We start from the raw sequence: 13,796 nt of genomic DNA, 5'->3' as shown, positions 1-13,796 counted from the left end.
TAAGATCAATTAATTGTGTTGAGGAAATTTATCAAATTTGGTAAATGTACATACAGACAAATATAAATTTATTTTAACATGTGTACTCATATGATAGACACAGAGGTAAGAAGAGAAGCTGAAAACTCAGTTCCTTAAATGCAAGCACCATGGCTTCAGACAGAAGGTACCAGAAGTGGGGCAAGGTTATATCTTATCCATAATGATATACTTCTACCAGGGCAGTGCCTCCTAAACCTCCCAATTCAGTTTCATCAACTGAGCATCAAAGGTTCAAGAACAAAAGGCTGTGGGGAACATTTCTGACTCAAACCATCACAGTAACTTTAAAAAGAATCTAAACATTGGTATCATATAGAATAAGTTATGCTTATAATACAGATATAGGTATACACTTATATACTGCATTTTGTCTCTTTTTCATTGGATTTGCTAATTCTTAGGTTAGACTGCCCCTTCCTGAAAAGACAGAAAACACAAATAGTGAGTGAATGCAGTCTGGCTAAATTTGTGCTAAAATTTAGTTGATATTGACTCAGGCATTCTGCATGCCGAAAATTATTTCACCCAGATCTGAGTATTTGCTTAGTGGTGTAGCCATGTCATTGTTTTCAGTTCAGTTGCCTGAAGGCATGATACAGTTAGGATGCAGAGGAGACTCATTGAAATTTGGAAACAATAATTTGTTAGCTCCCTGAACTTGATATCATGATACTAGAATTGAAAGTTTTAATTTCTTGTGGAATCTTTTATTGAAGTAATTTTGTGATTACTCTATAGTTCATTTTCAAAGGAATTCTACTTTCCTTATTGTAACAGAGGAACAATATATGGCCAATAAAGTGTCATTCAAAATTTGTTTATTATAAAGCAGGGTATACCTGATTATTTTATATTCTCTCAAACTCACCAAACCCACACCCCTGGGGAAATTTTTCATATTGCTTTCTAGAAATGGAACATAGCAAGCAACAGGTAAACATGAGTGTATGGTACATGAAGTCACTGCCAAACACTGATTTCTGTGAGCAATAAATTTAGTTGTAAGTTACACAAAGTGAAGAAAATAGGCATATACCCAAAAGATGCTCCAACATATAACAAGGATACATGCTCTTCTTTCTTGCTTCCAACTTGTCCCACACATCTGTTGTAGCTCTCTTTCAAATGTATGGTCTGTTTTTCATCAATTTTGTTATTATACATATATACATATAAATTCCTAAATTTATAAATACAAGCTTCTTATTCTGTATAATGTTACTTGTATGTATGTTTTCAGGGTTGACCATTAGGTATTAGATAAGCAATTGATATGCTTTTCTCTGTGGAGTCTGTTTCTCCTGCTGTCAGCATTCCTTAGTTTCAGGTAGTTCTTTGTGCAGGGTTGTGACCTCTTGAACTTTCTCCTTGAAAGGAGGAAGACGGTAAATATCTGTTGCTGAAGAAAACGCACTTCACATACAGGTCCCGGAGGCTTCTGAGATTGAACTGATTTAACATCTCTTCCTGCAGTCTAGCTCTCATAGTACTAAACTCACCACACGAGCTTCTAAAAGATGGACGCCACCAACAGTCCTATCCAATTATGATGTCTATGAAACAGAACAATGACTAGTGTGGAATTACTAGTCTTATGAATGCATTAGTGGCACATATATTTTGGAGGTAACTAATTTTTCTCTAATTAGATAAATGACTCACTTGACAATTTAAAAAAAATAGTCATCCTTGATACTGACAACTTACACAACTACACAGGTCTAGAGAATCATGAATCTTGGAGGACAACCTAAAATCATCAATTACTAAACAAACATAATCTCTAACTACATTATAAATATTTGTCATTAAAATCATAGATAAGTGCAGTCTTCACTTCTCATCAAGGAAGCCTTTACATATCAGGAGACAATTACATAAACCACAAGCAATCAAAATGCAGGGTTATAAAGTCCCATCCGAATGGATATATTTACATTATGATACAATTCCCACTTCTAAGGCTCATGGAACAACATGATATGTCTTAACCAATAGTAAATATATAGAAAACCATATGAATTGGTGGAATGAATAACGATTTCAGACATAATCGTATGTATACACAGTTATCTTTACCAAGTCTGTCAAGAGTGTTGTTGAAAAAAGCATGTCAATATGAAAAAGATGGGATTGTGCATCTATATGTCATATCACCTGAAATCCCTAATTCCTAGTTTTCCAAAGAATAAAAAGTAGGATCTCACAGATGTGTTTACATTTCAAACTCATCACCACATCAATCAAATTAGCCCAGATATAGAAATAACTTAATAGTGACCTTCAAGTGGAAAAAAAAATGTTCCACATGTTAAAACTGGCACTATGTTCACTGATAAAATGAAATTTTACTTCATGTGACAACATGGGTGAGTCTAGAGGATAGTATGGAAAGAAAAATAGTCCACCCACAAAACACAAATATAGTGTATTTGCACTTATATGCGGGACCAAAATGTTAGCTTGATAAAGAATAGGATTCTCTTTGCCAGGAACTAATAGAAATGAAACAATGTGGAATTCAATGGTACAGTTTTCAGATGAAAGAAGGAAGCCTTCTAGAGGGATGGTGCAGTGTTTAGCTAATTATTAACGATGTGTCTCTACTTTAAGTATGTTAACTGTCAGATCATATGACATTTATACTACAGTAAAAACTAACTCATGAAAATTCCTTTTAAACAAACAATAGTGCCTTAGCACACATTAGTTGCTCAAGAGTATTGGAAAAGTAGTATATTGCAGATAAAACAGACATAAATGAAGGCAAATTATTTTGATTGGCATTGAAAAATGTTGCATATATGTCAGGGGCCTTATCATTCACAGAAACACTTCATTTAAAAGATCTGTCATATATATTTCACAGGGTGTGATTATAGATGAATAATAAACTTTTTGTAAAAATTATTTTGAATGTTAATTAAAGAAAACCATGTCAGATATAATAGAAAATTTAAAACTTTTCTAGCTATACTAAGATCTTCCTCTTATTTTTAAATTTTTATTATTTCAAATGTATTACATACCTTAGATTTTTGAATATTTGTTACTAATATATTTTCTGTTTTTACATGAAAAAGTTATAATTACAACTTAATTCAAAATCATACAACATATAAAATTTAACGGTAAATTCATTCAAGTTTGAGTTTCTGCAAAAGTAGTCTAGACTTTCCTGTCACTGTGAAATAGTATGATTACTGTGCTAATTTACTTATCTGACACTGCCTGCAAGTCTGCCAGGAAAGAATTGCTTTCTAAGTTGAAAGACTAGTCCCTGCAGGTGTCCCATTAAATAATTATCAATCCTTGTTCTGTTGTTATAAGTTAATTTATTCAGTAGATTTTTTTTCTCCTTGAAAACAGAGCAAAGGAAATTGTACTGTTATGAATGTGGTGAAAGGAAGATCTTACACTTTAAGGACAGACTTGATGAACACTAAATTTGTTGAGCTGTAGTTGGGGATCATATTCATTGTTTAGAGGGAAGAGTCAGATAAACAAGCAATAATAAAACAGCAAAATTTCATCTACTTCTGTCTTGAGAATGGCTCATTCTTGTTTGAGATAAACATTTAAAGATAGGAAAATGAGAAATTATTGTATGGTTTCATGTGAAATATTATCTTGTATAGGTCAACAAAAAATATAACTATGTAATGATTCACACATACTGAGGAATAATGACAGGCAGCACGTTTGATCCCGTTCTGAGTGCCCAATGTAATCTATGCCTTTCTTCTCTTCATTCTGACTTTATCTCATATATTTTCAGAATTCATTACTCTCATCCAAGCCACTATCAGCTCATTTAAAAAGTAGAAAAGAAGTAAAAAATTAAATTTGTAACCCCAAATCTGTTGGTTCTACCTTCCTCTAAATTTTCATTATTGACACACCTTTTACCCATAATGAAGGTTTACAATATTGTCTAAATTTTATTGTTCATCACTCTATTATTTTCTGAAAATGTTTAAAAGAAATAAACTAAATTTCAAAAAGGAGTGATATATATAATATTTATATTATATAAATATAATATATTTTATATATATATGTTAAACAAAACAATAACAAAAATCTTGTTACTTCATCTAAGTGAAATTGTAAACTTTCTATAATTTATTTCTCTAGGTTCCCTTCTTCTCTGTTAAATAAAGATTTTCCCCCACAGGAAACTCAGACATTTTCACCTTTCTGAAACATTTCACTTTATTATGCTTATACATCTGTAGATTTCTATCCTAAAACATGGTGTGCCGTTGATTTTTACTATTACATGTATTTACAGATCATATGACACTGGCAATTACTGTAAAACATGCTTCTACAGACTATATGACACTGTTAATCACATAGTATGTTTTCATAGATCGTATGACATTTATAATCACCATGATGTATTTCTGCAGATGATATTGGTGATCACCATAAAATATGCTTCTACAGATCAGATGACATTGGTGATAACTCTAACACAGTTTTAAAGATCAGAAGACATTGGCAATCACTATCCTTGTTTGTACACATCATACGACATTGGCCATCACTACAAAATACTTCTATGTATCAGATGACATTAGTGATCACTATAAAACATGCTTCTACAGATCAAGTGACATTAGTGAAAACTATGGCATGGTTCCACATATCATGTGATATTAGGGATGGTTAAAACCTGCTTCTACAGTTCAGAAGACATTGGTGATTACCATAGCATGCTTCACTATATCAAATAATATTTACAATCATCCTAGAATGCTTTTAGAGATCAGACCACACCAAGAGATCTAGGTGTATTCATTAATAGACACTTATGTTTTGAGGTAGATTTGGTTGACTTTGAAAAGTTGTGTTTTGCTCACAAAAAGAATCCTACAATGACTGCCCTCTGAAAGATCCAGCAAACAGCTGAAAGCATCAGATGCAGATATTTACACCCAACCATGGACAGAAGCTGCTGATCCCTATGGTTGAATTAGGGAAAGCTGGAAGAAATTGAGGAGGAGGGTGACACTATAGGAGGAGGACCCTGTAAGAGGACTGGCAGTCTCACCTAACCTGGACCCTGAGATCTTTCAGACACTGGTGGGTCACTAACCAGGCAGCCAACACAAATACAGCAGAGGACTACCAGGTTTGAACTGAGTCAGAGAAGATGTACCTAACCCTCAAGAGAATGGAGGTCCCAGGGAGTGGGAGGACTGGTGGAGTGGGTAGTTCGGGGAACATTGTGGAGACAGGTGAGGGTGGAGAAAGTTATGGGATGAGAAACAGAGGGTGGGACTGGAAGGGGGATAAAATCTGGACTGTAAAAAAAGATTAAATAAAATTAAAAAAAGGAGATCATGTGTTGGGTAAGAGATTTCTGTAGTTCTAACTTTATAGCAATACTTGCCTCTGTTTCTCTGACAAAGGAATAACACATCTTAATCACTATTTAAAATTACTTTTACTGTTTAGTATAAGTCTCTATTACATAAAAGTTGATCAATGTTAATTATTTAGTGGGGTACTGAAAATAAACAACCTATTGTGGCTATACTTAAAAATTTTAGAGGTAAGGAGCAATACCATCAATAAATCATTGGTCAAAATACCTAGTGCCGATTGGATTCTAAAGTGTTTGCTTCTCTCTTCTACTACTCCACAAATGTATTTTATACAAAGTGACACACACAGAATGGTAAAGAAAGTGCTTTTGGTGAAAACTTCATTACAGCTAGATCAGTCTCAGAAAACGCCAGGTGACGAAGACAACACATTGCTTTAAATATTACAGAAACAGAATTATTTGGGCTAGTAGTGGCTACATGTGGAACATAATTATGAAATCCGTTAAGGATGGTGCCAAAAGAAGCTAATTCTGTTGCTGGTTATGTTTTGAACAATCTAGACAGTATTTTTGTGATAGAGGGAGGCCTGGCCAACACTGAACTGGTCCAAACCAAAGGAGTAGCTTAATGTACAACATCATACAACAGAATAATTTATACTTGATACAAAAGTGAATCTGTAGATGCAAGACTGTCTGATACTAAAGAATATGATATTATCCTATATTATACTATAGTAATACATATTATTATAGAGTCTTTATATTGTAGGCATTTGCTGAACAGTAAATTCATTAGTTTCAGGACAACCCTATGAATGATATATTTTTAAGATCTCATATAACAAGTAAAGAATCTGGGAATTATAGAGATTAAGAAAAAAAATTGAGAGTTGAAAATAGCAAAAACGGTACTTCAGTCTGAACACCTTCAACCTAATCTCCATATTCTCAATTAACATCTTCATATTAATCTCACTTAAACTATTAAAGTAATATGTCTAAATTTACTTTTAGTTATCTACATCGGCTTAATACAAGCTTAATGATACATTTTACATTGATCTACATTAGGATATTATATTAAGGACTAAGGACAGCTTTAGGATCACCAACTCCTTTTCTGCTCTAAGTTTGTTCTCAAGCATTTCCATTTGAATCATTTTACCTCACAATTACAATTTAAATACCTGAGTATGCAGTTCTTTGTAACTAATATTTTAATTGCTTTTGAAAGCCACTTTTCAGGAATTTTCTCCTCAATTCTATTTAATAAATGTAAATAATTTTACAACTCTAGAAAATTAAAAAAATACATTTTTATTTATGTAATCAGTTTGTATATTTGATTTCATTATTGCAAAGTTTCTTTTGGACTAATTATCCTCTGTGTATGTGTGTGTGTGTGTGTTTAGAGTTAATAAGCTTAGATACTAGGGGGGAAACAACGAAAAGATCATACCACAGATAATTAATAAAAATCAATTAGGTTTGTTAATGAGTACTTGTGTCAGTACCCAAGGTGGCAGAAACCAGCTGGGGGAAGGAAATCGGGACCCTGGAAGAGGACATTTAGAGTGCTTAAGTCCTGCTGAGATTTTGAGCGGAAATAACCATAAGAAGTACTCCTTGGGTTAACACTGACTAAGTTTTCTCTTGAGATTACAATTCCTCTAGTTAATAAATCTAGTAAAGAAGTGATTCACCTTTAGTGTATGCCATAAAGCATTCTCTGAAGCCTTAAGTACATTGCTCACTGCCCTGTATTAAAAACAAACTCATAGTTGTAAATGTCAATGACTAAGAATATTAGAGTCCTTCATCTTTCTTATGTTAGTAGGAAAGCTGGAAGCACCCATTACCTTGTCTGTGGGTTTTTACATTATGTTTGTGTAAATGGCAAAAGTCAGAGATGAGCTGACTGGCAAATACAAAAATCTGTCTTCCAATGGTCATAAAAAGCAGAAAATTTTCAATGATAGCAATGACTTTCTTAGAAAGTTTTCAGAATATTTCATTATTTTTAGTGTTAATTTTGTTTAAATTGATATTAATTACTCTCTGTAATCAACAATAATTTGTAGAAGTAATATAAAAGAGATTGTCAACATAGGAATTAATTAAATAAACTTAGCATGCAAGAGGTCAATCATTTAAAGCTGTTTACTTCCATTTCACATAGCTTTCTTTTAATAATCAAGGACTTAAAATAGAAACTCTAACATTTATATAAACTTATATATAAATTGTATTGTAAATAGATTGTGTTGTAAATATATGATCTAAGTTTTCAAAACCTGTCAAATATCTATCTATTTTTATGTGACTTCCAAACAATCTACCCTTTGGACAAAGGATACAGTCTAAAGGCACTTTTCCACTGATAACTCTCCACAAATTTTCTATGTATGATGATGTATGTAGAAAGTGCTGTGATGTAAGCCATATGATATATGTCTTAAAAATGTAGCCATAACACAATTTGATCATCAGGTTAGAGACCTGAGCCTTCTTTGATAGCCTATTCAATGACTCAACTTTCAGAAATGTATCATGATACCAAGGGTAAGGAATCAGATTTTAACGTAATTTTAGACAATCTCAAATCAACTAAACAACTTTTTAACCTTAATATTTAGAACTTAATACTTAGAACTTAAAATTCATTTATGTTCACTAAGCAAAACCAGGGTCTGCACTGCATTCATTTAGATAAATGAGATTATGATTTCCCAATGAAGAAACATGGAGACCTTTCTCCATTTTCCTTTATTATATTTTTAACTTCCTACGATTGTTCTGTGCTACTCTCAGTTTTATGGATATGTTTCCTTTAATGCATGCAGTTGCAATAGTTCTATGCTTTTCTTCAAAATAGGGGAAAAATGAAGAATGCATCTTGTGTAGTTCACGATTTCAGAGATATTACATCCACAAATGAGGAGGTTGTTTATAAATAAGTGAATTTTAGAGCACATGGGTTCCTAGATTTGTCCTTTGCCATTTCAACTTTGTTATTCAAAAAGGAGTAAGATACCACTTTTCATATTCATTATATAGTTATGTTAAATTTTCATTAAAATGGCACAGTGTTTCTCGAAGGTGTTTCTTGATTTTGGAAGTAGTCTGAACCCACTTTGATAAATTGATCTATGAGGTGAGGAGGTTGGAGTCTAAATTTAAAGTGCGCAGAACCATGAAAACAACACCCATGTCTAAATTAATTATCATAGAATTAAAACATGAAGCAGTGACATGATTAGCTTTAAAGTCCTAAATTCTGGGAAAAATGTTATACATCATAAGCTTTTAAGTAGGCTACCTGATTTTATGCTTTCTCTTTAAAGGTAAGATAATTGAGACCATAATAAGTTACTCATATCACTACATTTATGACTAAACCATTGGATTTTGATCTTATGAAAGCCTATATCTTAACTGAAACACACATACATACACACACATGTACACAAACATATACACAAATGCATTTTTAAAGGTTGTTATTACAAAAGCAAGGGTGGGGGATGGGGTAAAGGGACAACATAGGAAATGTAAATAAAACATCCAATAAAAAAAGAAAAAGAAAACAAAAACAAAAGCAATCTTGCCTTTAAGTATCCACGCTCTGATACTAAATGTAGAGCTTTCTGAGTGACTGTAAGGGTGATATAGCATAGATGAAATCGTGTATTGTCATTAGAATAAATTTCAGTAGTTTTAAATGTATAAATAGAATGGTTTCTAATAGAAGGGAAGACTTCTTCCTGTGGGTGTACAGAAACAGTGATGCAATTGCTGCACTTATAGCTTTGCTCATTCAGAGGTGAGAATAAAATTGTCTCTTGTGTGGCAATCAAAAATTCAGATCAATAAGCAGGAGAAAGCAAGAGAACCTAGGCTGAAATGAGCTTGAGACTATGAGTGTGATCTCAGAATGTAAAGATAATTTCAATCACAAGGCTGAGATAGTAGAGTCCTAGGCCTCACTGACAAATCTGTTTTGTCTATTGGGTCCTAGTGAGAGACCATCTTAAAAGTGAGAGTGGATAGATTTTTAAGAAAGATAGCTGAAATGGACTTCTGTTCTCCAAACACAGTTTCATGTACATCTGAAACCACATGCACCAATACACACCCTTACACTCAAGCACACACATTTGTATGCCACAAACACATGTGTGCACACAAACACATACAAATGAAGACCAAAGGACTGAGCTAAACATTAGAGTCTGGTTTACCAATTCTGCACAGTTGCATTAGCTATCTCCTCTAAACACTTAAGCAAATTATATTTCATACCCACATCCAAATCATTGAGGATCGCTATAACATGTATTTTTCTCCCATGAGTTTCTAGAGCTACATGGTAACTTAAAAGTACTGTGTGCTTCTATGAGCAAGATTGGGTTAACTAAACTATTAGTATACGATGTAGCACAGTGGCAAAGGATCAGTCTAGCAAGTGCAGTCAGGATGTGATTACCAAAGTGCATATATGCATGTGCAAAGAAAAAATAAAGTGTTAGAAATTTAGAAATGATGGAGCTTGGTGTACTTAATTATTGTCTTTAAAAGTATTAATTGAATAGGAAGACATATAAGAAGGCCATTACTGCTAAAATGAATGCCTTACACACTTCACTAACTCTTTGATTTTCTAATTAATAGAAATAAATTTTTAGAAATATTGCTTGGGATGGAAAACTGAAAAAAAATCTGTATAAGAAAAAGCAAAAAACAAAACGAAAAATCAGAAGCATCAAAGAAAAGAAAAAGATGTCAGTAATGTGTTTACAAAATAAATTTAGAATACATAAAGAAACTAGAATTGACAAATTAGACTGTGGACAGGGAGAGTAGGGGTCCAGAAAGTGTAATGATGAGGCTTCTAGTTTTTATTGAAACTGGAAAATCAGAAATCCCAGTGAAAAGAGAATAATTATTCTGTTAAATCTAGAGTGTGGAGAAAAGAAACCTTTGGAAAAAAGGACATCTTAAAGACAGCGAATTCTAGATATTGGTTTATGTTAGTCAAGTTGTTTGAAACGTTTCATTGCATGTCATTGCATTAAATTAATACCATGTTCAGAAATTTAAAATAGTTTTCATCTTATTTTTGATGATCAAAATCAAAGGAAAAACTTTTAAGTATATTTAAATCTTGCAAGTCTGATTTTTTTTTCATTTTTCATATCAGGTATTTAAAAAGAAACAATGTAAAAAAGTAGGTCATAAATTTGAAAAAGTGCAAGCTAGGGTATATGGATGGGTTTGGTGGGAGGAAGTGAGAAATGATGTAATTATATTATAATATCAAAAAAGAAATAAAGAAACAATTTCTAATATCTTATTGCTACATTCATAGTTTAGTTCAGCTTTCTTCAGAGAGTCTTCTTCTTCTTAAAGTAGATGCAAATTAATCCAATAGCCCTCAAACCATCAATTTGTGGAGAATATGAGATTGTGGAGTGATACCCTTAATCTGAGCATGTCACCAGGTCATCACCCAATGAGGGTAAGGTATCATTGGAGTAGAACTGGAAAGAGTGTAAGAGCTAGACGGATGACTGCCATGAAACAGTGTCTCCTATACATGGAGAATGACATTGATTGTGACAGCCCATGAAAGATCAAACCAGACAAAACCCCAACATGGAGATGGAGAGGGGGCATGGATTCCTAGCCATAACTGAGCAGTTGTTAGCAACTGAGAGCTTCTAGGAGATAGAAGTCAGTTTTCTGTAAAGGTACAACTTCTGTCTCACACCCAAGGATATTTGTAGTGAGTATTAGACTTAATAGGTTTAAAATAAAAAGTCAGAGGAAACAAACTTTGGTGACTAGAGAGGTGGGGAAGGATTTAAGAGGTGTTGAGTATGGGTGAATATGATCAAAATACATGCTACCGAATTCTCAAATAATTAATGTATAATTATTAAATTTTGTTTTACTTATATTTTAATTTTAAATAAGCATAGCTTTAGTAGATGCATCTTTAGTTTTAGCACTCAGAGGGCAGAGGAAGGAGGACAGAGAATTCAAGTCAAGCCTATGCTACATAGCAAAATCCGGTTTCAAAAAGTAAGAAAAAGAGTCTAAGATCTTAAATTTATAGAAATGGTTTTTCTAACACCCTAAAGCAAATGAAATCTTCTAAAGACTGGTTTTGCAAATATTGTTTAATTATGTTGAGGACATTCTTTCCTTTAATTTCAAAGGCAGATTTTGTACAACTTGTCTGTTATGTATAAACTGATTCATTATAGTATACAAAAAGCGAAATACTATACCACAGCACATACCACTGAGTGTACTTCAAATTTTACAGTAATTTTGATAATTTATAAAAAATATAAAATACATAGTGCATATTATGTAATATATTCAGTACAGTGGAGTGATGCTCCATTATTACTGTACAAAGCGTTATGTATGTACACCTGCACCACTGTTACTGGCTCAGGCCAATTTTCTCTGTAGCCTGAATCAAACTCTGGGTGCTGGAAAAGGATTCCAGGTCCTTTTATGTATATTGATTAAATAATATCTGGAAGATAGCAGAAGAGGAACAAAGGGGTAAAGGAGCAAATACATTCTTTGAAGTCTTAAATGTTTCTTTCATTCATTATTCACCCAAATTAATTAACTCAATAGTCTACTTAAGTAAATGTTCTCTATGGCCTTATTTTATTCTTTAAAAAATAGTATCATAATCTGAATTATGATTTTATACTTGTAATAGCAAAGTTATACTTGTGTGTGTGTGCAGATGCACGCTTATGTGTATATATTTGAGACTGTTCATGTACGTTTGTAGGTATACTTGTGTCAAAACTTGAACATGTGTTGATCAGCAGACAAAAACGGTTGTCAAACCTCATTTTTCACCTTGTTGCAGGTAGATTACTTGTTCACTGCAGTGTATGCCCATCTAGCTGACACAAATACTTCTTGAGTCTGTCCCATCTGTATCTCCAGTCTTGACACATGAACCCTGAAATTACAGCCGATCACAACTTCATACTGCCTTATGTGGGTCATAGAGATATGAATGAGACTGCAAATCTGAGAAGTTTTTAATGGTTTGATGTATGTTCATTTTTGAGGCAAGATCAACATCTACTGATATCTCTTTTCACCTACTAATTATCTTTTATTTTTGTCTTAAAGGAAATTTTCTTGTTCATCTTTGGTATGGTGTACTGATCCACAATTAATCAGAAATAATGAGATGAAGATTTGCAGGGGGATTTAGGAGACCGATAAATGACTGTATCTCCCCAGCCAACAGCAAAATTAGCTGCAATATTTTTTCAGAAATTGACTATGAATATTTTCAATCTTTGGCAAAGCTTAAGTATAGTCTTTGCATAACTGTGCAAGAAGAAAGTCGAGATTAAAACCAAAGCCAGATACAGTAAAGAAAGGTGAAAATTTTTTCTATTAGGTCTTTACTTTGATCACAAAGATTCAGACATATATAAAAATTCATGTCTCTGAGAGTATATTATAAAAGTTATTGAAAATGTATATGTACTTGGACTTATAATTAAATTGCTGGGTCAGCAAATTTGAAGAGTTTTAGTGCTGAAGAATATCCTATAACATTCTCTGGAGGCAAACCAGTGGTCCAACAGCCTGCAGCATCAGGCCTGCATTCCCCACACATACAGTCATGGGTTAAATGAACAGGCTTGAAGTATTATTTTTTAAAAAAAAATTGAAAGGTTGTGGCAGTAATAAAAAGGTTGAATGGTAATGCCTCTAATTGAACAGTAAGGCCTCTTTCCTATTAAGTCACTCTTTCATCTGTCTTTTTAATTATTTCATTATCATTTTGTACTGCAGTTCACAATGAAATGACCATTTGTGTTTAAGTGAAAGCTAATTATTAGGACTGAATTATTGTGTAGTTTATTGATCCCTATGGTGGATTAAGGGCTTTAAGTTCGTCTAGACAGAATAGTTAGCAAAATGACAAAAGGAAACATATAAGACCCTTGGGAAGAATCCCTATGCTCCATAAGCAATTAATGCCTGCCAGGTAATGGAATTTAAGTTTATACTAAATCCAGCCGAGCTTTGACATTTCAACTGCCTTATAAACACATTAGTCTAATGAATTAAGACTTATGAATTGTGTTTAGACACAAGAAGGAATAGTAGGTCTGGAGTATTTTTAGCTCTTCATTGATTGAATAAAAAATAGATCATTTTCCTCTCTGAAACCAATGAAAAATTAAATATGTTCTTTGTGTTTCAGCTCATTCTGCTCTCTGTGGATGAATGTGTATCAACCATGTTTATTTCACAAAGAACTCTAATCTTCCTTATGGATATGAAATGTATGTAATGGTAAAGCAAGAAAAGAATGACCTCTCTCCCTCCCCCCTCCCCCTTCCTCTCTCCC

This window comes from Grammomys surdaster, unplaced genomic scaffold, assembly GCF_004785775.1.
Source record: "Grammomys surdaster isolate TR1022 unplaced genomic scaffold, NIH_TR_1.0 126391, whole genome shotgun sequence".
Lineage (NCBI taxonomy): Eukaryota > Metazoa > Chordata > Mammalia > Rodentia > Muridae > Grammomys > Grammomys surdaster.
The sequence above is the reverse complement of the archived record's forward strand: the minus strand, read 5'-3'. Positions refer to the sequence as shown.